This window comes from Cupressus sempervirens, chromosome 4 (assembly GCF_028749045.1).
Source record: "Cupressus sempervirens isolate cs-2001-9-10 chromosome 4, ASM2874904v1, whole genome shotgun sequence".
In the NCBI taxonomy this organism is placed as follows: Eukaryota; Viridiplantae; Streptophyta; class Pinopsida; order Cupressales; family Cupressaceae; genus Cupressus; species Cupressus sempervirens.
In genome coordinates, this window is record NC_143121.1 from 728848849 (window position 1) to 728870141 (window position 21293).

The 21293-nt window shown below is 32.9% G+C and overlaps 1 pseudogene; it reads left to right on the plus strand.

Annotated features, from left to right (window-relative positions):
• Positions 1–4198: 4198 nt before the first annotated feature.
• LOC149563403 (aluminum-activated malate transporter 14-like) lies at positions 4199–6293 on the plus strand (annotated as a pseudogene).
• The last annotated feature ends 15000 nt before the right edge of the window (positions 6294–21293 follow it).

Consider the following 21293-nt stretch of genomic DNA (forward strand, 5'->3'; position numbering starts at 1 on the left):
ATTTTGGTAACTATAGTGAAGGTGATTCCATTTACTTTCTTTATATATGGTCTTGTTACTCCTCTTATTAATTTCATCTCACATTAGATGGTTTCATTGGGAAATGAAAGATAAATGTGTATGAATCTATTAGTTATTGGTTGGATTCCATTTCATTCAAGGCTGGTAGTGAGAGAAATTCCATTTTCCCTCGTATGCATATCTCTTCATTCCTCTTCTACATTTTGATGGTTAATCTACATTTAGAATAGAAGTAAGAGTTAGAAATATTAAGATAATCTACTACAGTCATTCCATTGAGAGTGATAGGTTATTCAAATCTATTTTGCCTAAATTGTTCGTGCCTACAAGCAATTTGGTTATCTTTTACCACTCTCAAGTTATGAGCTTATAATGTCAAAACCTCTGATCTCATAAAAAAAAATTCATTGCATATCATTTCAAATCATAGGGAATTACACCTAATCATTCAGAGGGTAATCATAGAATACATATACTAACCCATTTGTTGGTAAAAATGTTTTTATCTCTCCAAGCATTCGGTATCAAAGAGTTAGGATTTTAAAATCTAATAGGATAGAAAATTGTTAACCAATAGTATTTAAAAAGTAAATTAATCTAATAAATCTTGTAAATGGATGAGATCATATTATGTTAGATTTAATCTTGTAGAACTTGTAGGATATGTGCCCAATGATTTTATTGAGAGGGAAATATGAACTTTTAAGTAATTCTTGCAAGAAACACTATATCAAGAACTAAAATTTTTGTAGGACATGCACAACATGAACTGTTAGAAAATCCTTTAAAGACTTCAAGGAAAATATAGTTTCAAGTTTAAAGCTGGATCATGTCATTGATAAAATAGGATCATTAGAATTATCCATACATCTTCAAAATATGACTTGGGAAATAGTAAATTCATGAGACTAACTACTTTTTTAATAGCAACATACATACTTGTCATTGCTTCATTCAAAAGCACAATACACATTGACAATGCCTAAGGTGTACACTCATTTTCAAGATACATTAACAATAATATAGATAATATCAATTTTATACATTATATAAAGTACATAAAAAACAAGTTTCTAACTTGAGCTACTCATTCATTTTTAGAATATAATCTGTTATTAATTTAAAATTACTTAACACCTATTTTAATAGAACATTTGCAGGATCTAGAAAACCATTCAAAGGAGAAACAATATGAAATATTTCCTAAATTTCTTGTGCACATCATTTGTTTATGTTCAATATTTATTTTCAAGCTACAGATGCAACATAGTTCTATAATCTTTGTCTATGACTCTTTAGATGAACACTTGAGCACATACATTACTTTAAGAAACTTTACAATTTATGAATATGTCACCATTACTAAATGTTCAAAATTTTTAATGTACAATTTGACTCAACACTTACCCCAAAACCCACCACACTAGAGGCAAGAACTTTGGCGCTTGCACCCCTTGTTAAGATCTATCATATTCAATAGTAGTATATAATAATAATATATGATGGTTAAGTTTTGGTGGTGTTCAATTTAATAGTGGTATTGTATAAAAGTTAAGTTTTTGTGTGGTATTCTCCTTACTAAGGATCAAACTCTAATAAATAAAATAGACCTATTTTTTAAAAAAATATAATTATTATTAATATTAGGGTTTACATCTAATCTTAATTGAAAAAGTGTCAAAAATTTATACAGATATAATTGAATGTCAATCATTAATTCATTTTGTTAGATTTAATTTTATAATTAGAAATTGCATAATATCTTGATTGTAATTCGAAGAATGTTAGAAAAGTTATAGATTTTTAGAAACACTATTAAAATAACTCAAATTTTGTCATTCTGATAAATCAGCCTGAAAGGTGACACAACTTTGTACTTTCACCCTCTAACTCCAAGTCTAGAGAAAGTGAGGAGAAAGGGAAAAATGCGCGGAAACACTAGAAAACTAGGAGGTTCCAGTGCATCAATGATGATGAGAAGGAAAATGCTACTAAGTCCCCCTGATGATTGAGGAAGTTTAGTCATTATAAAGGTATATCTCATGTTTCAACTAGTTTCAGTTTGGACAATCTGGATCTCATAGGTTGTCCAACCTAGCCACCCATATAAAAAGCTGTGAGATCTAGCTTGTCCAAACTGAAACTAGCCAAAACATGAGATATATCTTTATCCTGAGAAACTTCCTGCATCTTTAGGGGGGATTTAGTAACATTTTTGTCCTCCTCATTATCGATGTACTAGAACCTTCTAGCTTTTTTGTTTTTCCCTTGCATGTTTCTCTTTCTCCTCACTTACTTTAGACTTAGAGTTAGAATCTAGTTCTTTCAAGCTCTCATTATTTTTCACTCTTTTTTTCTTATTAAGATTTGAGACATCTCTATGGGAATGTCTCCCACCCCTAGTTAATTTATTCCATCCTAACCTCACCTACATGCACACCCTGAAATGTCTAAAATAACATAATTGAAAGTTCTTGTATTACATCAGAGAAATGTGGACAAGTGGAAGAAAAGCAAGATGAAATAAAAGATAGCCTAGAAGAGATAGACTGGGATTTTGTGTCTAAGGGGATTGGAAAAAAAGGAACCCATGATGCTAAGTAGGAGCAAAAATCTAAGAGGAACTTCTATATTAAGGAACAACATGGTATACTCCAAGATACTCCAAAAGCCTTCTCAGATATAAACACCCATGTTTTGGCTACACTTAGTATGGGCATGGAAAATCTCATGAGAAAGGATGATAACCTAGGCACAAATGATAACTCATCCATGACATCTACTTCCCCTCTCAAGAGGCCTAAGGAGGACCCCCTTATTTCCCCTCCCCCTAAGAAACCCCCTGTCCAACCCTTGACCCCTTTTACTTGTCCCATGCACCCCCTTGTTCAAGACCCCAACCCACCCACCAATTTCGATCAAAGTACTTTCAAATAGGTTGAAGCTAAATTGAAGACATTGTGGACCAAGATGAAAAAGCAAAAGAACCTACTAATTTATTTGAATATGAGGTTCACCACTTTGGTGGATTTTTTTTGTAAAGTTTATGCATTTTGTAGTAATCATTCTTTAGCTTCTTCAGTCAGGGAAGATGGGAGGTAAGGTGGAGGAAGATGAGGAAAGCACCTAAAGACTCTATAGGTTCCAATTAAATGACATGTTGAATGTGCAGCAAGGGAAACCAACCCCCTGATGAGAAGAAAGAACGACTACTTGGCCTCATTTTGTGTTAATTTTTAAATATTGTTAGGATGGTTAAACTTTGATCTTGTGTGGCCAATATGGAAACCTTTTATATGAACTTTAATGTTGGTAGCCTAATTAGTTTTCTTGTTGGTAACTTGTATGACACTATAGACTATAATGGTTTTGATAGTAGATTGAAAAATTCTTGTAGGTACTTATTTTTTATGATAATAGGCAGCTAATTTGTTTTTTATGATTTGGGTCAGTGAGCTATCTGTCAGGTGATAGTGTTTCCTTCACTATGGTTGTTCTCACTGGGCTAGTCACCCATTTTGGACTGCTAGTATTATACATAATAAATGTGACATCAAATATGAAACTCCTTTAGCCACATAATAATATTTGATGGTAAAGGGATGATTGCCTTCTTAGGCATAATAAATCATATAATGCCTTAAAATTAATCGCGTGAAGTTGGACTATATTATCTTGGATTGTTAAGAATATATTCAACTATTATTTAGATTAATTTAGACTAAAGTAATTCTTTTAAGATTTAAACTGAAAATTTATTTTAATTATGTATTTATATTTTTATAAAATCTTAATAAAAAAATTCAAATACTATATCTCGAAGTAGTACAAAAACAATCAAAATCTATGATCTAGCTATTGGTTGCGTATATTATTTATAGATTTAATTTTGTAAGGTTTTTGCCAGGGTGTTCTTCTTTGGAGTTTCTGAGCACTTGTGTAGCTGTTCAGACAAAGATTAAATTACATTATAAATCAAGTTGGCTGGATCTCCTCTACTTGAAATTTAAGCTCTTGTATCTGAAATTTGATTGAATAGATTTTGTGTACCATGGCGTCTCTTGGCAGCGGCGAATGCAGAACTAACATCAGTACGTTTCATGAAGAAATTAGCTACAAGGAGTCTTGAAACAAGGGATTTCTGAGAAAAATTTGGTTAAATATAAGCAATGTTTTGATGGGGTGGTGTAGAAACATAACGGATGTTGGAAGAGAGGATCCCAGAAGGATTACGCATGCTATAAAAGTTGGGTTGGCATTGTCATCGGTTTCGATGTTATTTCTGTGGGATCGATTATTTCGCAGGGTGGGATTTGGTAACCATGCAATTTGGGCAGTCATGACTGTCGTTGTCATTCTCGAATTCTCTGTGGGTATGAGTTAGTTTAATTTAATTTACCCCTTGTTCGATTGTTTCCCACGCAACCATCTTTTTCACCCTAATCGACTAACAATTAGAATGGCTGTTGTTGCTGCTTGAGCACGGGCTACCATGAAGAAAGGCCTCAACAGAAGAATTGGAACCATGGTGGCTGCATTTCTTTCCTTCCTCGTTTGCCATGTATCAGAGAAGGTAGTGCGAGGAAAGGCGTTTGTAGTGGGATCTTCCCTCTTCATCGTGGGTGAGTTTTTGTGCTCTCTTGGAATCACCTTGTTGCATTCACCAAATCTCAATTAGTACTCCACTACACTCATTTTGCAGGAGCGGCTACCACGTATGCCCGTTTCTTTCGTTCCCTCAAGAATAAATTTGACTATGCAGTGCTTATATTCCTACTCACATTCAGCATGATAACGGTCTCTGGATATCGAGTGGAGAATATAGCACGCATGGCATACGAACGCTTCGCCACCATACTCATCGGATGTGGAGTGTGTTTGGTTGTAAGTCTGCTCATCTTCCCCGCCTGGGCTGGTGAGGATCTTCACAATTCCACTGTCAGGAAGTTACAAGGCTTGGGGAAATCTCTGCAGGGTAAGAAAATCGAACGAAAACAATTGAGGTTAAAAATCCTTGTTTTGATTGTGATTAAAACGTAACGTTTTCTTCAGCGTAAAATTTGTGTTTTTCGCAATGTGCTGTTACAGATGAACTACTAGTACGCTTTGATTGGTGTGGCTTGTTATAAGTTCGGTAGATTAACTTGTTAAAATATCCGACTAATGTAATGGGCATGATATATTTGATGTTAGGATGCGTGGATGAATATTTCAGCGGATACCGTACTGATGAGAAGGTGGAAGATGAGTCAGAAGATATTATACACAGAGGATACAAGTCTGTGCTGGACTCAAAGGCTACCGACGATTCTTTGGTAAACCGTAAAAATATATAGTTATTAGAAGAAACTAATTAAGTGGTAGCCATGACAACTTTTGACATTAAAGAATGTTAAATGGATCGTCTGAAAGCAGTGATTGTACACGTTAATTGCAGGAAGCATTTGCTAGGTGGGAGCCAAGGCACGGTCTATTTCGATGTCGGCATCCATGGTAGCAGTATGTGAAAATTGGAGTGAATCTTCGTTATCTGGCTTATCCTATTGTGGCCTTGCACGGATGCCTTCGATCTGAAATCGAGGTATATTCTTATGCATTTCCTCATTTGGTATCATTACCTTAAATTTACAAATTATCTTCAATGCATGCACTATAGCTGATGAATTTTTGTTTTGCATACGTTTCAGGCCCCTCATTCCCTTCGTTCACCATTGAAGAAGCCATGCACCAACGACGCCCACAAAGCAGCCAAATTACTGGCAGAGCTGTCAAGCTGCATTGAACAAATGAGAATATACGACTTCGAGCCAATATTGGAAGAAGTTCAACATGCACTGGAGGATCTTCAAGTTTCCTTGAATTCTCAACCAAAGCTCTTACTGCATTCAACAAGAAGAACGCCGAGTCAGAAAATCGTACTTGAGAATGAAAATAGAGAGGAGGAGGTAAGGTGGGCGACGAGAAGAAGATCATGGCATGGAGAAAGTAGTGACGAGAACAGGTTAATGCTGAGACACGGCGTTGAATTTGGAGAAGCACTTCCATTGGCTACGTTTGCGTCATTGGTGGTGGAGATCGTAGCGAGGCTTGAGCACATGGTACACAACGTGGAAGAGCTCGCGGCAATGGCAATACTCAAGCCTCACAATCCTTCGACGTCGGATCAGGAGGCTTTAATCATAACTAGTTCTGCTTCTCCCCATAGTTATATCCAGAGACCCAGTCTTGCAAGAACGCCAGAAAGATGTGTACATATCAACAATGTCGACTGATTTTCCCCTTCAATTCACACTCTAATATAGGAGTCAATTTTTAACATCATACACTAAGGGAAAAATTAAGCTTCCCAGAAACAAAGTCAAATTCTATGGTTGCATTATCAAATTTTATGTATTAATGATTTACGCTAGTCTCATTTTTGTCTCTCTCACAATTTTCATATCATCTTGCTGACACCATGAGCTACTCCTAATCCCAATCTTTCTGAGAGGAGCACATATCTTAACTTCACTATGCATGTCTAATCGAATAATATTATAATTATACCAAATAATCAATTTAAAAACAATATACACTATTATGACATTGGTAAATTTTTGTAAACTTTTCAAAGACTAGATGTTACACCTACTTCCAATCTTGTTTGAGCAGATGTCAAATAACATTTTTAATTTTCACTTCTTTCTAATTTACTAATATCAATCTATAATACCTTCTATTCTTATTTATTATTATAATTATAATCTCATCACATACTTTTATGTCATGATTATTCTTTATTTGTTTCCACTAGCTATATCTACATCTCTATAACTCTTGATATTACCTCTTCGAGACCACTACCTCTTATGTTCCAAATATCAAATATATGTTTATTCATGACCAAAAATATTTCAGATTATAAAACATCGTTCTCTTCTTTCATACGCTTTTCTCTAAATATATCAATATCATTCTTCCTTCAAATATCTGCTTTATATCATCATTGTTTCATGATATGTACTTCTAGATTTCATTTATGATTATATCTAACTATATTTAAAAGTAAATTTAATTATTTTTATATTTATTGTTAGTTATTATTTTTGGTTTAAAATAGAGTAAAAGAATCTCAAACCTTTCCTTTTACTTGAAAGTTGGTGTGTAGAGTGCTTGGGCACACTTTTTTAGAACAAACAAAAGGTTTGCAATGCAACTATTGCCACCTACAAACAAGACAATGGAAAACCTTGAATAAATAGTAAATATTCAAGTTTTGAAACCAATTGTTTTAAATATTATGAATGATTTGAATAGAAAGATTTCTAAAGACCTAGGGATTCATATTTTATAGCTATATAAAGCGCGCACACAAATATTTACATCCACACATTTGCAAATGTTGAAGTAAGTCATTATTAATGTGTATGCCAATAATTTCATGGGTTCAAAAGAAAAAAGGAGAAGAAGATTTGAAATGTTGAAAAATGTCATAGTTTTTTTTGAAACTTATAAGAAATTGAATAGGTTCCTCCACAAGGAAATTCATAACAAAATGAAAGACATAACTATTATTTTTAATTATAATAATCTCTTTGAGTAAAATATTATTTTTATTTTAATACATTTGTAATTGATTAACATTTCATTTAAAATAATATTTTTCTCAAAATTATTTTCTAAGTCTTCAAACCTCATTTTTATAATACTAAATCTTATATTAATTAATTAATTTAAATCTATTGAAGGCTTTATAAATTAAAATTTAATTTTAATACCTAGAATTACATTATTAGGACTTTTGTTAGGGTTAGTTTTTTATTGGGACAAGGGTTAAAGTAAGGATTTAAGGGTTAGGGTGAGCATTAGGGTTTGACATTTAGGATTAGGATCATGGTTTAACATTCATAACAAGTTATTAGGGTTAACCATTTAGGCTTAGGGTTTATCTTAAGATTTAGGATTCAAGGTTAGTCTTTTACATTTATGGTTATTATTAAGTTGAGCGTTATGGTATGGGTATGCATCATAGTTAAGATTGGGATTTATATTAAGGTTAGGTATAATAGTTGGAGCTAGGATTTAGAATTAGGGTTGTATATTTAGACTTGATGATTAGCAATTAGGATTAGGGTTTAACATAAGGATTGGATAATGATTTAAGGTTTATCATTTAGGATTATAGTTTGGATTTAGATTTAGGGTTTAGTTTTTCAGATTATGATGTGGTAATTGGGATTAGGATTGGAGTTTATTATTTAGGGTGTAGCATTTAGAACTAGGATTACAACTAAGGCTTATAATTTAAGATTTATTTAGTTATTTATGGAAATAGGATATGATATTACATCATGGTTAGTATTATAGCTATGAGTAGAGATTGAATTATGATAGAATTTGGGTCAAAGTTCAACATTTAGGATTATGATTCAATAATAAAGGCTAGGATTAGTGTTTCATAATAGTGATTAGAAATTATGATTTAGGATCATAATTTAGGGTGGGATTAGGATTAGGGTTTAGCAAATGGGATTTTGGGTTGGAGAGACTTAGACTTAGGTTAACGTTAAATATATTATTTTTTGAAAAAAATATTAATCATAAACCTAACTACAATTGAACTATAATACAAATTCTCACCATAAACTTTAATGAAAAATATTAATCCTTATGCTCACATAAATTTCACCTTTGATTGTAAGCGCAATAAAAAATCATAACCCTAATTTATTTAATATTCTCACTACAATTATTGTTTGGGTGTTTGAGATTGGAGTTAAAATTTAGGGTTTTGTATTTAGATCATGGTATGCATTATGGTTCTAATTAGTGACACATAATAGTAAATTTTAGTGTCAAGGTTAGTGTTTATAATTATGATCAACACTTAGATTTTAACATTAGGATTATAGTTAGAATTATTTTTAGGTTTACTATTTTTAATAAAATTAATATAGTTGAGAACACTATCCACCTCATGCATACAATTATGTAACATGTCTTGTTTTTTTTTCTCTATAATGACATTGTGCATAAGTTAAATTTTGTGTAATGTGTTTTCTTAGTTTTTATTTTTGGTATTTTCCTTAAATTTGGGCTTACTTATTAGAGTTTAATTCCACAACACTTCCCTGACACATGCTTGTAAACTTCCTCCAATTAATCACTAAGTTGTGTTAAAATTAAATTAAATTTTATCTACTTCAAAAAATTGTAGAACATATATATTATCCTTTTACTTATTTTTAATATTTATCCTAGAAATAATGAAAATTATTAATATGTATTTTTAACTATCATATATTATTGAGGACATTTTATTTAAATAATTAGATATCTAAATCATACACTGTCTACTCTAAATACTTATTTGAAGTACTTTGTTACCAATTTTAGGGACGACCTCAAATTGGTCGAGCTATATAGTTGTCAACTGAATGAAAAGTACATGTTTTCATTTCAAAAATTTCACAAAAATTGATAAAGTTATACTCATTCTTACTTTTGATCTAATTTCTTTAATAATAAGATAAAGGATAAACTACATACATAGCATAAAAAACTTGAAGAACAACATCAAAATAATGATTACTATCAATCATGTAAGAATATTAAATTTGAAACCAAGCCATGTAATCTCATGAGTGAATAAAAAAATAGATAGTGACAAGTTACAATGCTTATCATATACAAAAAAAATCTTGCTGATAACAAAGAATTAACATAATGATATTGTTTCACGTGAAGGACTAGTCCAATGCACCAAAATTAATGTTGCTAGTTTTTTCTTTATTTTTCTCAAAAGCACCGATAAGAGGATCTACACCTTGAGGAGGGTAAGTGGTAGTCTCCCAACTTGGGCCTACCTTGTCCCACTTCAGTTGGATGGCCCCATTCACTTTCTAGATATCAATGACTCTCTTTAGTGAGCTATCTTAAAGCTTCACATTCTTCCTAATTTAGCATGTTTGAATAAATGTCAAAAAAATGGACTAGTTGTATACCATCCTTATATACAATCATTATTCCCTCATTAATCTAGATCATGAAGTGGTCCTTGAGGAACTCTACAACCATAGATACTTGTGACATGATATTGAAGAAGGTGAGTTTAAGCATAAACCTAGTAAGTTCCCTCTTGATATTTTGGAAGACTTCATCATTCCTCTTTTTCTGAAGATACAAAATCACTTCAGTAGATAGAAAAAACTAGAACTGATTAAGCACATTGTCAAATTTATCTACGTGACTAGCAAAGACTAGTAAATGGAGTCAACAAAAGGTAAATCGTGCGTGAAAGCTTTGAAAAGAAGGGAAGCATAACATTTTTACTTTAGAGCATTCAAGATTTGATGGATTGATTTTAAGCCCCAAAATGGAAGCGTTTTCACATAATGTTCATTTGCATTTTAAATGAAGTGTCCATCGCACTGGTTTAGTTTTTAATACTTGCCATTCAAGAGTGGATTTTCTTAATTAAACTATCCAAACATTCCAATGAAAAACATTATAATATTTAGACACGCATTCCATGAAAAAGCAAGAATGGTTCATTTTTAAGATTTTAAACATGGGTTTTCAAGCAATCATTATAAGAAACTTGCAAAAACATGTTAGTATTTTGCTCCCACAAATACTTGCAACAAAAAAATATTATAGGTTTGCCACTGCTTGGTCAATCCAGCAAACTCATAGGTTTAAACTGCGATCCCACAATGCAGGATCGAAACTAAAAGGTATCGGGATTGCAGTGAAAAAAATTGGTGAAACTACGAAAAAATGGGTCGTGAGAAGAAAGTATCAGGGCAATCTTGCAAAACGATGATCGCATGGGTTTATGGGGACACTTTCCCACTGACAAATTTATCTGTGGGTTCGATAGTGGAGGGAAAAAAGTGGGGTACAATGATTGAATAAATAAGTGAAACATTCCTGTAGGTTTTTATAGTGATCCTGCTGGTAAAAATTAGCGTTCCCATGGGAATAGGGTCAGTGGGAATGACAACCCGTATGTTTTTAATGGCACGTAGTGGTGGGGTTTGGGGAAAAGGGTGATTTCTCCTTCACCAAGTTGTGTTGTCGTGGGTTGAGGATCACGATCTCACAAATACGGGTTTACAATTTTGTGTTTACGGGATTGCGAACCAGGGGTTCTAAAATGTTGGTGAAACTAGAATTTGATTTTATGACCAGGAGCATAATTCTTGGCAAGGGACTTTGGCGCCTTCAAAAAATGTTAGAAGAACACCTACATGCATAAAAGACACAAAATTATAGTTTGGTTAGTTCAAACATGAATAAACAAAAGGGTGATTATAGTGACCCGAAGGCGGACTCCCACTGGGTGTGCCAAAATGTATCACCTAATCTAGTAGTGTAATATTGAATACTAACTAGTAAAAGCATTCAAAAAAGTAAATAAGTAAAAACTTATAATAAGACGAGGTTACCACCAAAAGGAAGGCAAACCAAGAATGGTAAGCTCCTTGGGTGTAACCTATTATGACGTAGATATGTCCCTGATGGATAGGGGATGTATGCTGATGATGTACTCAAGCTTCCAATGGGTGGGGGTTTTTACCAAGTGTGTAGATGGGTGAGAGTTTCAACAATGGAGGTGTGTATGTATTTCAGCATTATGATGGTGTAAAATGGCTATGATGTAGTAGTCAGTGGAGCATTATAAGTTTTCATAAAAGTGGATTGATAGATTGTGAGAGGGAAGGGCTTTATTTATAGTCTAAGGGGTAGTGAAATGGAGGGTCAAGATGCAAGGATGGAAGAATGGTGAGGAAGGGCTATGATGCTTTCAAAGGGAAGCACATGGATTGTGCTTGTTTAGAGCCAATAGGGAAGTGACACTTGTCACAAGGAGGATCAATATGAGGGGATGGGATAATGGTTGGTCAGAGGGAGTAATGAGGGAGGATGAGTGTGTAAGAGGGATGTAAGAGGTATTTAATGGCATGCAAGAGGTATTAATGGTATGTAAGAGCCATAAATGCTCTTGGATAGGGATGGAAGAGGATAAGGGAGACTTTTTGACTTTAGCTTGGGTTAGCAAGTCTCAACCCTTGCTTAAAGTTGTGCACATGTTTAGGAGGGGGATTAAACTTAGTTTAGAAAGGGGATTAGGGGGCAAGTGGCTTAGCTTTGATGGGATGGGTTAGTTAGGTGGCCAAGTAAGGTTAGTATGGGTGGATGAGTTGGATTAGGGGTAAAGGTTGGGTTTAGGGATATTTTTAGGGGTTTGGATAATTTATTTAATAATATGGGGGACGTGGGATTAAATTAAATAGGTTTGAGGATTTTTTTAATTTAATAGAGGAATATGGATTTAATTGATAGATTGATTTTGGGTTATCATTTGATTTTATCAATTGGACTATAGTCAATTAAATAAATAAATAAACTAGGGGATGATGATTAATTAATTAAATAATAAATATTTAATTAGTAATGTCTTAGGAGACTACTAAATAAGATTACCTAGTGATGTAAATAGATTTAGGTGTCTACAAAATTTACTTTTGAATTGGGGATGGATCCTATGAATTTTGTAGGAAAGTTGATGCATAACCCAAACGATATTTCTCACACAAACTTGACTCAAGCATTTTTTGCGCAAAAAAAATGGGGAAGAAGCAAGAGCAATGAATACTGAAAAATCCCTCAGCCTGAAACCCGACATCATACTATACTCATATTTGAATGAAAAATGATTGCACCTGTGAAAAAGGACTTAGGGATTTTTATGACCACAGTGAGACTAGAAACATTAAAAAGTTTTGACTGCTGGGAAAACAAAGGGGCCTTAAACATGACAATCGACCCTTCATTAATTGATTTCAAAAAGTAACTCAAAATTATAACGTGGTAAAGGTTTTCAAGAGTTTCACCTAGGGTTTTATACTTAGGAAACTTTAATGGACATGGAAACAAGTAGAAATCCCACCCTATCAACAAAGTTTGAGCATTTTATGATACAAATATTAGATTTTGCACTTTACTAGAATAAGGGCTAACACCCACAACTACTATTTCACCCTTTTAAATAATTTAGGTTTAAGAAATGAGTTTTCTTTCCTTTCTGTCAGCTCTTCTCTCTCACTCATAGTATCAAGGCTCATAGAGAGAATCCACATAAACCCATTTTGCGCCAAGGTTTAATGGTTTTAATTTATGATTACATAGTGGAAAAATGTGAAATAAAACCTTGCGAGGTCCTTGGTGTTTAACAAGGATAAAAGCTAGAAATTTCCTTCTAGCAATAAAGGTAAGGGAAAAGGAATTATGGAAGAGTTGGGTGATATTAAGAGTGAAATGAGTAAGAGGAAGAAGAAAAATATCGGTTAAAAGGATACAAAAATAGAGTTAGAAGGTGAAGTGAGGAGGATGGAAAGATATTGAAGATGGTGGATGATGGGGATAGTGAGTATTTTGGTGGTTCGATGGACAAAATATACAAGCCTCTCAATAATTGTCCTTCCCCTATTTCATCCCATTCTCATGACAACCAAGGCCTTCGTCAGAATGACATGGCAAAGGAGGAAAAAGTGATTAATCAAGAGGAGGATGATGAGGATTTTGATAAAGAGACTCTCCATCTTGAAAAATTTGTGGATAATGTGAATCATGATGTGCACAGTTCACTGAATGCCTCAACCCAAAAAGGGGATCAATAAACTTGTTGAAAGTCAAAGAAAGAATTCCAACAGAAAGAACATTCCTATAACTAATATGGTGGACACAAATGAGGTTAATTTGAAGCTTTTGGAAGATGAGCTTAAGGATCTTAGTGTTGAACCTTCCTTGGGTGTTTTGTAGATAGTGGAGGCAATTTCCTTGAACACATTTTGTATGGAGAACTAGTCATTCAATGCTATTAAACTCTCGAATATATATTATAGGGCCCTAAATGCTAAGATGTATGAAATCTTAGGTAAATGCAAGATTGCGTAGAGAAAGAGAATTATAGGAAACCCATTAAAAAGAAAAATGTTATTCTAGCATTGATAGAAAGAATTGAGAATCTAGAAAATACTATGAATGCGAGGATTAAAAGTTTTCAGCATATTTTGGAAGCTACCGTTGAATGTCTTAACAAGACACAAGGTAAAGTGGATCAGAAATTGAAGAATCCACTTGTTCTAGAATTAGAGGACCCAAAGTGTTCGAATATATTTGACCAATATAACTTTTGGGGGGGTGGGTGTTGAATTAGTATTTTGTGTGACAGAAGGCAAGCCGCTCGCTCATATTGTATCCCAAGAAGGAGTGATGATTTATCTAGGCAGAGTTAAAGTCATTCAAAAATTAAGTCTTTCATTGAGTAAAACTAGAGTAAAGTCCTTCTTTGGTCAAGTAAATTTCTTGAGGAGATTTATGCTTGACTTCTCTAAAATAATTAAACGTATAGTTGGTATGATAAAAGAAAATACAACTTTAAAATGGACTGATGTTGGGAAAAGACTTTTGAAGATATCAAGAGTTCCATAGCCAAAGCCCATGTTCTTGTCCATCCTAACTACACTAAAGAATCCATTATTTACTGTTATTCCTTAGAACATACTATGTCAACTATATTGATGAAAGAGGATAAAGAAAGAATACAAGCTCAAATTGCTTTCATGAGTATACCATTGAAGAATCAAGAATTGATATACTCATAGATGGAAAAAAATGTATATGCAATGGTGAGAGCCCTTACATGTATAAAGATGCATATAAGTGGGTGGTTACTTGTGAGAAATGCAAGATGTTTTCTGGTAAACCTCAGCTTCCTATTATACCTCTTAGGCCAATGGTAGTTGAAGCTCCTTTCAATGAATGGGGTTTATATTTTATAGGTCCACTTAATCCTCCTTCTAGTCAAGGACACTCTTACATACTAATTGCCACAAATTATTTTAGTAAATGGGTTGAAGTAAAGCCAATGAAGAAGAATTCATCAGAAGTAGTATGTGAATTCCTTAAAGAGCATATATTTATTATGTTTAGGGTTCCTATAAAATTGATAATGAATAATACATCTAATTTTTCCTCTTTATAAATTATTGGATTTTGCTATGATAATGGTATTCAAGTTGGACATTCCTATGACTATTTTTATTAAGGAAATGGGCATGGTGAGTTTGGTAATAAGAATCTGACTAATATTTTAAAGAAATTGGTCTCAAATAATCAAAAAAATGGGCATAAGAAGATTCATGATGCTTTATGGGTTGATAGGACCACACCTAAAAGGGCTATTGGTATTTCACCTTTTCAGTTAGTCTATGGAGTGGAAGCTAATTTGCCACTACCCTTAGAGCTTTCTACATGTAAACTAAAGACTATGATTTAAAAGATGGATTAGAGAAGATGATCCTATAACTTAGCAAATTGCAAGAGGAAAGAGAAGAGATGGTTGATAAAATCACTGAACACTAGGGAAGAATCAAAAGGCTGTTTAATAGAAGAACAAGGCATAGAAAATTTATGGAAGGTGATTTGGGGTTGCTATGGGATAAGAGACATGAGCCAAGAGGTATGCACTCGAAGTTTTAGTCTTTGTGGAAAGGGCCATTTTAGATCATTTAAGTGAATCAGAATAATTCTTTCAAATTGGAATATCCCACTGGAGAAACCCTACTATGTTCCTATAATGAGAAGGATTTGAAGTTGTATCAAATGCAAAATTGAAAGTAGATAACCCCTGCATAGTAGTTAGATAGGTAGGTAACATGCAGTTTGCTTTAGCTTAGTTGCTTGCTTTCTTAGGTAGTTTGTTGTTGTTTTCCTAGTTTAGTTTTTTTTTTTGTTTGTTTGTTTTGTTTTTAAGTTGTCACCTTTTGTGCAGAACCAAAGATTGTTGGATTTCTTTCAACCATTATCATGCTTAAATACCCATCCAGAGTCAGTTGTTGCCCAAGTTTCAGTTCATATCTTTTTGCTTCAGGGTTTTGGATTCAAATCAAGTATCAATGTTTCAAGTCTAGATCTATATTTCCCATAGGATTATCTATCTTCTCATCATTCCTTCAAATGAGCTAACCTAATGCAGAGAATCATATGAACAATGCATCAATTCAAAGCTAGGTGATTAGGGTTTGAGAGGTTTTATGTGTCATCTCGATGAGAAGAAGGTCTAGACCTTCTATTGATTTGTTCCTAACCATGATCAACAAAAGCATTCAACATTATGTTATGGTTTCCATGAAAGACATTGCAGATAAGAAAGAGCAGTGAGCAAAAGAAGTAGTTCATGCAGAAGAAAAGATTCAAAACCCTCCTAGAGTCAAAATATGAAGATAAGAAAATATGCATCGTCGATTTGGTACATGAACGGTTCATATGCAATCATAATAAGCTAAATGGTGGAGAAAATTCAAAGGAATGAAAGAATGCACACTATTGGCCAGTTGACAAGTCAAATGGTTTAGAATATCAAATCCAGATTATCGATAAAGACCAGATCAATGGATGAAGTTTTAACGATGGAAATATGACTATTCAATGATGCATCTTATTCATTGTCAGATCTAAAGAACATCTACACTCGTCACTATATCATTATGAAAAGATGAACATGCTTTAATCATTACAAAAAAGCGACAGAAAGACATGTGTCCTATGGGCCATTACATTTCACAAAGAAAAACTAGGTCATTGTTAGATCCTCCAAGTAATAAAATAGTTCCAACTATTCACCATGGTGTACCTAGTTGGAAAGTGGACCCGCATCATAAAGAAAATAGAGAATTAATATCTTTTATTTTTGCCATCAGATCAAAAGAGAGGTCAACGCTCATTGTTATGTCGCTATAAAAAGTTACAAGGAAAATAATCATAGTGACAGAATGATTGAAAGATACGTGTACACGGAGGGACTCATGGAGGAAGTTTTAAAGAAAATTTATAATGTTTTAATCATGATCATTAATTTAAGATCGATGGTTAGTGTTCAAAAATGCAATGACCATTGGAATATGAAATACACAGGTTTGGCGCAAAATAGTAGACTATGAAGAATTAACAATTTTCTACAAGTTTTTCTGAGATTGCATAAAATCGAATAATCATTTCCCGTTTTCATAAACACCATGGATTTAGAATCATTGATGGAGAAGATGCCACATATTCATATGACTAGATAATTTCACATTTTATTTCCTTTTCTATTTTGTGACTATTGCTCTGCTAAACTGAAGGATAACGAAAAACTATAAATGTAACCTCATTTGACGATATAAAGGTTGACAAAGTTGATGGTGAATTGGTCTATAATTTCATTTACCCTATTTTCTTGTCATGTTTTATTGCCCATGCATAGATTAGTTCTGCATTAAGAGTTGAAAGAAAATCATATGTGGCTCTGTGGTTAACATATGGATTCTATTTCATTTTGGTAACTATAATGAAGGTGATTCCATTTACTTTTTTTATATATGGTCTTGTTACTCCTCTTATTAATTTCAACTCACATTAGATAGTTTCATTGGGAAATGAAAGATAAATGTGTATGAATCTATTAGTTATTGGTTGGATTCCATTTCATTCAAGGCTGGTAGTGAGAGCAATTCCATTTTCCCTCGTATGCATATCTCTTCATTCCTCTTCTACATTTTGATGGTTAATCTACATTTAGAATAGAAGTAAGAGTTAGAAATATTAAGATAATCTACTACAGTCATTCGATTGAGAGTGATAGGTTATTCAAATCTATTTTGCCTAAATTGTTCGTGCCTACAAGCAATTTGGATATCTTTTACCACTCTCAAGTTATGAGCTTATAATGTCAAAACCTCTGATCTCATAAAAACAAATTCATTGCATATCATTTCAAATCATAGGGAATTACACCTAATCATTCAGAGGGTAATCATAGAATACATATACTAACCCGTTTGTTGGTAAACATGTTTTTGTCTCTCCAAGCATTGTGTATCAAAGAGTTAGGATTTTAAAATCTAATAGGAGAGAAAATTGTTAACCAATAGTATTTAAAAAGCAAATTAATCTAATATATCTTGTAAATGGATGAGATCATATTATATTAGATTTAATCTTGTAGAACTTGTAGGATATGTGCCCAATGATTTTGTTGAGAGGGAAATATGAACTTTTAAGTAATTCTTGCAAGAAACACTATATCAAGAACTAAAATTTTTGTAGGACATGCACAACATGAACTTTTAGAAAATCCTTTAAAGACTTCAAGGAAAATATAGTTTCAAGTTTAAACGTAGATCATGTCATTGATAAAATAGGATCATTAGAATTATCCATACATCTTCAAAATATGACTTGGGAAATAGTACATTCATGGGACTAACTACTTTTTCAACAGCAACATACATACTTGTCATTGCTTCATTCAAAAGAACAATACACATTGACAATGCCTAAGGTGTACACTCATTTTCAAGATACGTTAACAATAATATAGATAATATCAATTTTATACATTATATAAAGTACATAACAAACAAGTTTCTAATTTGAGCCACTCATTCATTTTTAGAATATAATCTGTTATTAATTTAAAATTACTTAACACCTATTTTAATAGAACATTTGCAAGATCTAGAAAACCATTCAAAGGAGAAACAATATGAAATATTTCCTAAATTTCTTGTGCACATCATTTGTTTATGTTAAATATTTATTTTCAAGCTACAGATGCAACATAGTTCTATGTTCTTTGTCTATGACTCTTTAGATGAACACTTGAACACATGCATTACTTTAAGAAACTTTACAATTTATGAATATGTCACCATTACTAAATGTTCAAAAATTTTAATGTACAATTTGACTCAACACTTACCCCAAAACCCACCACACTAGAGGCAAGAACTTTGGCGCTTGCACCCCTTGTTAAGATCTATCATATTCAATAGTAGTATATAATAATAATATATGATGGTTAAGTTTTGGTGGTGTTCAATTTAATAGTGGTATTGTATGAAAGTTAAGTTTTTGTGTGGTATTCTCCTTACTAAGGATCAAACTCTAATAAATAAAATAGACCTATTTTTTTAAAAAATATTATTAATATTAATATTAGGGTTTACATCTAATCTTAATTGAAAAAGTGTCAAAAATTTATACAGATATAATTGAATGTCAATCATTAATTCATTTTGTTAGATTTAATTTTATAATTAGAAATTGAATAATATCTTGATTGTAATTCGAAGAATGTTAGAAAAGTTATAGATTTTTAGAAATGCTATTAAAATAACTCAAATTTTGTCATTCTGATAAGTCAGCCTGAAAGGTGACACAACTTTGTACTTTCACCCCCTAACTCCAAGTCTAGAGAAAGTGAGGAGAAAGGGAAACATGCGAGGAAAAAATAAAAAACTAGAAGGTTCCAGTGCATCAATGCTTATGAGAAGGAAAATGCTACTAAGTCCCCACTGATGATGGAGGAAGTTTAGTCATTATAAAGGTATATCTCATGTTTCAACTAGTTTCAGTTTGGACAATCTGGATCTCACAAGTTGTCCAACCTAGCCACCCATATAAAAAGCTGTGAGATCTAGCTTGTCCAAACTGAAACTAGCCAAAACATGAGATATATCTTTATCCTGAGAAACTTCCTACATCTTTAGGTGGGATTTAGTAACATTTTCGTCCTCCTCATTATCGATGTACTAGAACCTTCTAGCTTTTTTTTTTTCCTTGCATGTTTCTCTTTCTCCTCACTTACTTTAGACTTAGAGTTAGAATCTAGTTCTTTCAGGCTCTCATTATTTTTCAATCTTTTTTTTCTTATTAAGATTTGAGACATCTCTATGGGAATGTCTCCCACCCCTAGTTAATTAATTCCATCCTAACCTCACCTACATCCACGGCCTGAAATGTCTAAAATAACATAATTGAAAGTTCTAGTATTACATCAGAGAAATGTGGACATGTGGAAGAAAAGCAAGATGAAATAAAAGATAGCCTAGAAAAGATAGACTTGGATTTTGTGTCTAAGGGGATTGGAAACAAAGGAACCCATGATGCTAAGTAGGAGCAAAAATCTAGGAGGAACTTCTATATTAAGGAACAACATGGTATTCTCCAAGATACTGCAAAAGCCTTCTCAGATATAAACACCCATGTTTTGGCTACACTTATTATGGGCATGGAAAATCTCATGAGAAAGGATGATAACCTAGGCACAAATGATAACTCATTCATGACATCTACTTCCCCTCTCAAGAGGCCTAAGGAGGACCCCCTTATTTCCCCTCCCCCTAAGAAACCCCCTGTCCAACCCTTGACCCCTTTTACTTGTCCCATGCACCCCCTTGTTCAAGACCCCAACCCACCCACCAATTTAGATCAAAGTACTTTCAAATAGGTTGAAGCTAAATTGAAGACATTGTGGACCAAGATGAAAAAGCAAAAGAACCTGCTAATTTATTTGAATATGAGGTTCACCACTTTGGTGGATTTTTTTTGTAAAGTTTATGCATTTTGTAGTAACCATTCTTTAGCTTCTTCAATCAGGGAAGATGGGAGGTAAGGTGGAGGAAGATGAGGAAAGCACCTAAAGACTCTATAGGTTCCAATTAAATGACATGTTGAATGTGCAGCAAGGGAAACCAACCCCCTGATGAGAAGAAAGAACGACTACTTGGCCTCATTTTGTGTTAATTTTTAAATATTGTTATGATGGTTAACCTTTGATCTTGTGTGGCCAATATGGAAACTTTTTATATGAAGTTTAATGTTGGTAGCCTAATTAGTTTTCTTGTTGGTAACTTGTATGACACTATAGACTATAATGGTTTTGATAGTAGATTGACAAATTCTTGTAGGTACTTATTTTTTATGATAATGGGCAGCTAATTTGTTGTTTATGATTTGGGTCAGTGAGCTATCTGTCAGGTGATAGTGTTTCCTTCACTATGGTTGTTCTCACTGGGCTAGTCGCCCATTTTGGACTGCTAGTGTTATACATAATAAATGTGACATCAAATATGAAACTCCTTTAGCCACATAATAATATTTGATGGTAAGGGGATGATTGCCTTCTTAGGCATAATAAATCATATAACGCCTTCAAATTAATCGCATGAAGTTGGACTATATTATCTTGGATTGTTAAGAATATATTCAACTATTATTTAGATTAATTTAGACTAAAGTAATTCTTTTAAGATTTAAACTGAAAATTTATTTTAATTATGTATTTATATTTTTATAAAATATTAATAAAAAAATTCAAATACTATATCTCGAAGTAGTACAAAAACAATCAAAATCTATGATCTAGCTATTGGTTGCATATATTATTTATAGATTTAATT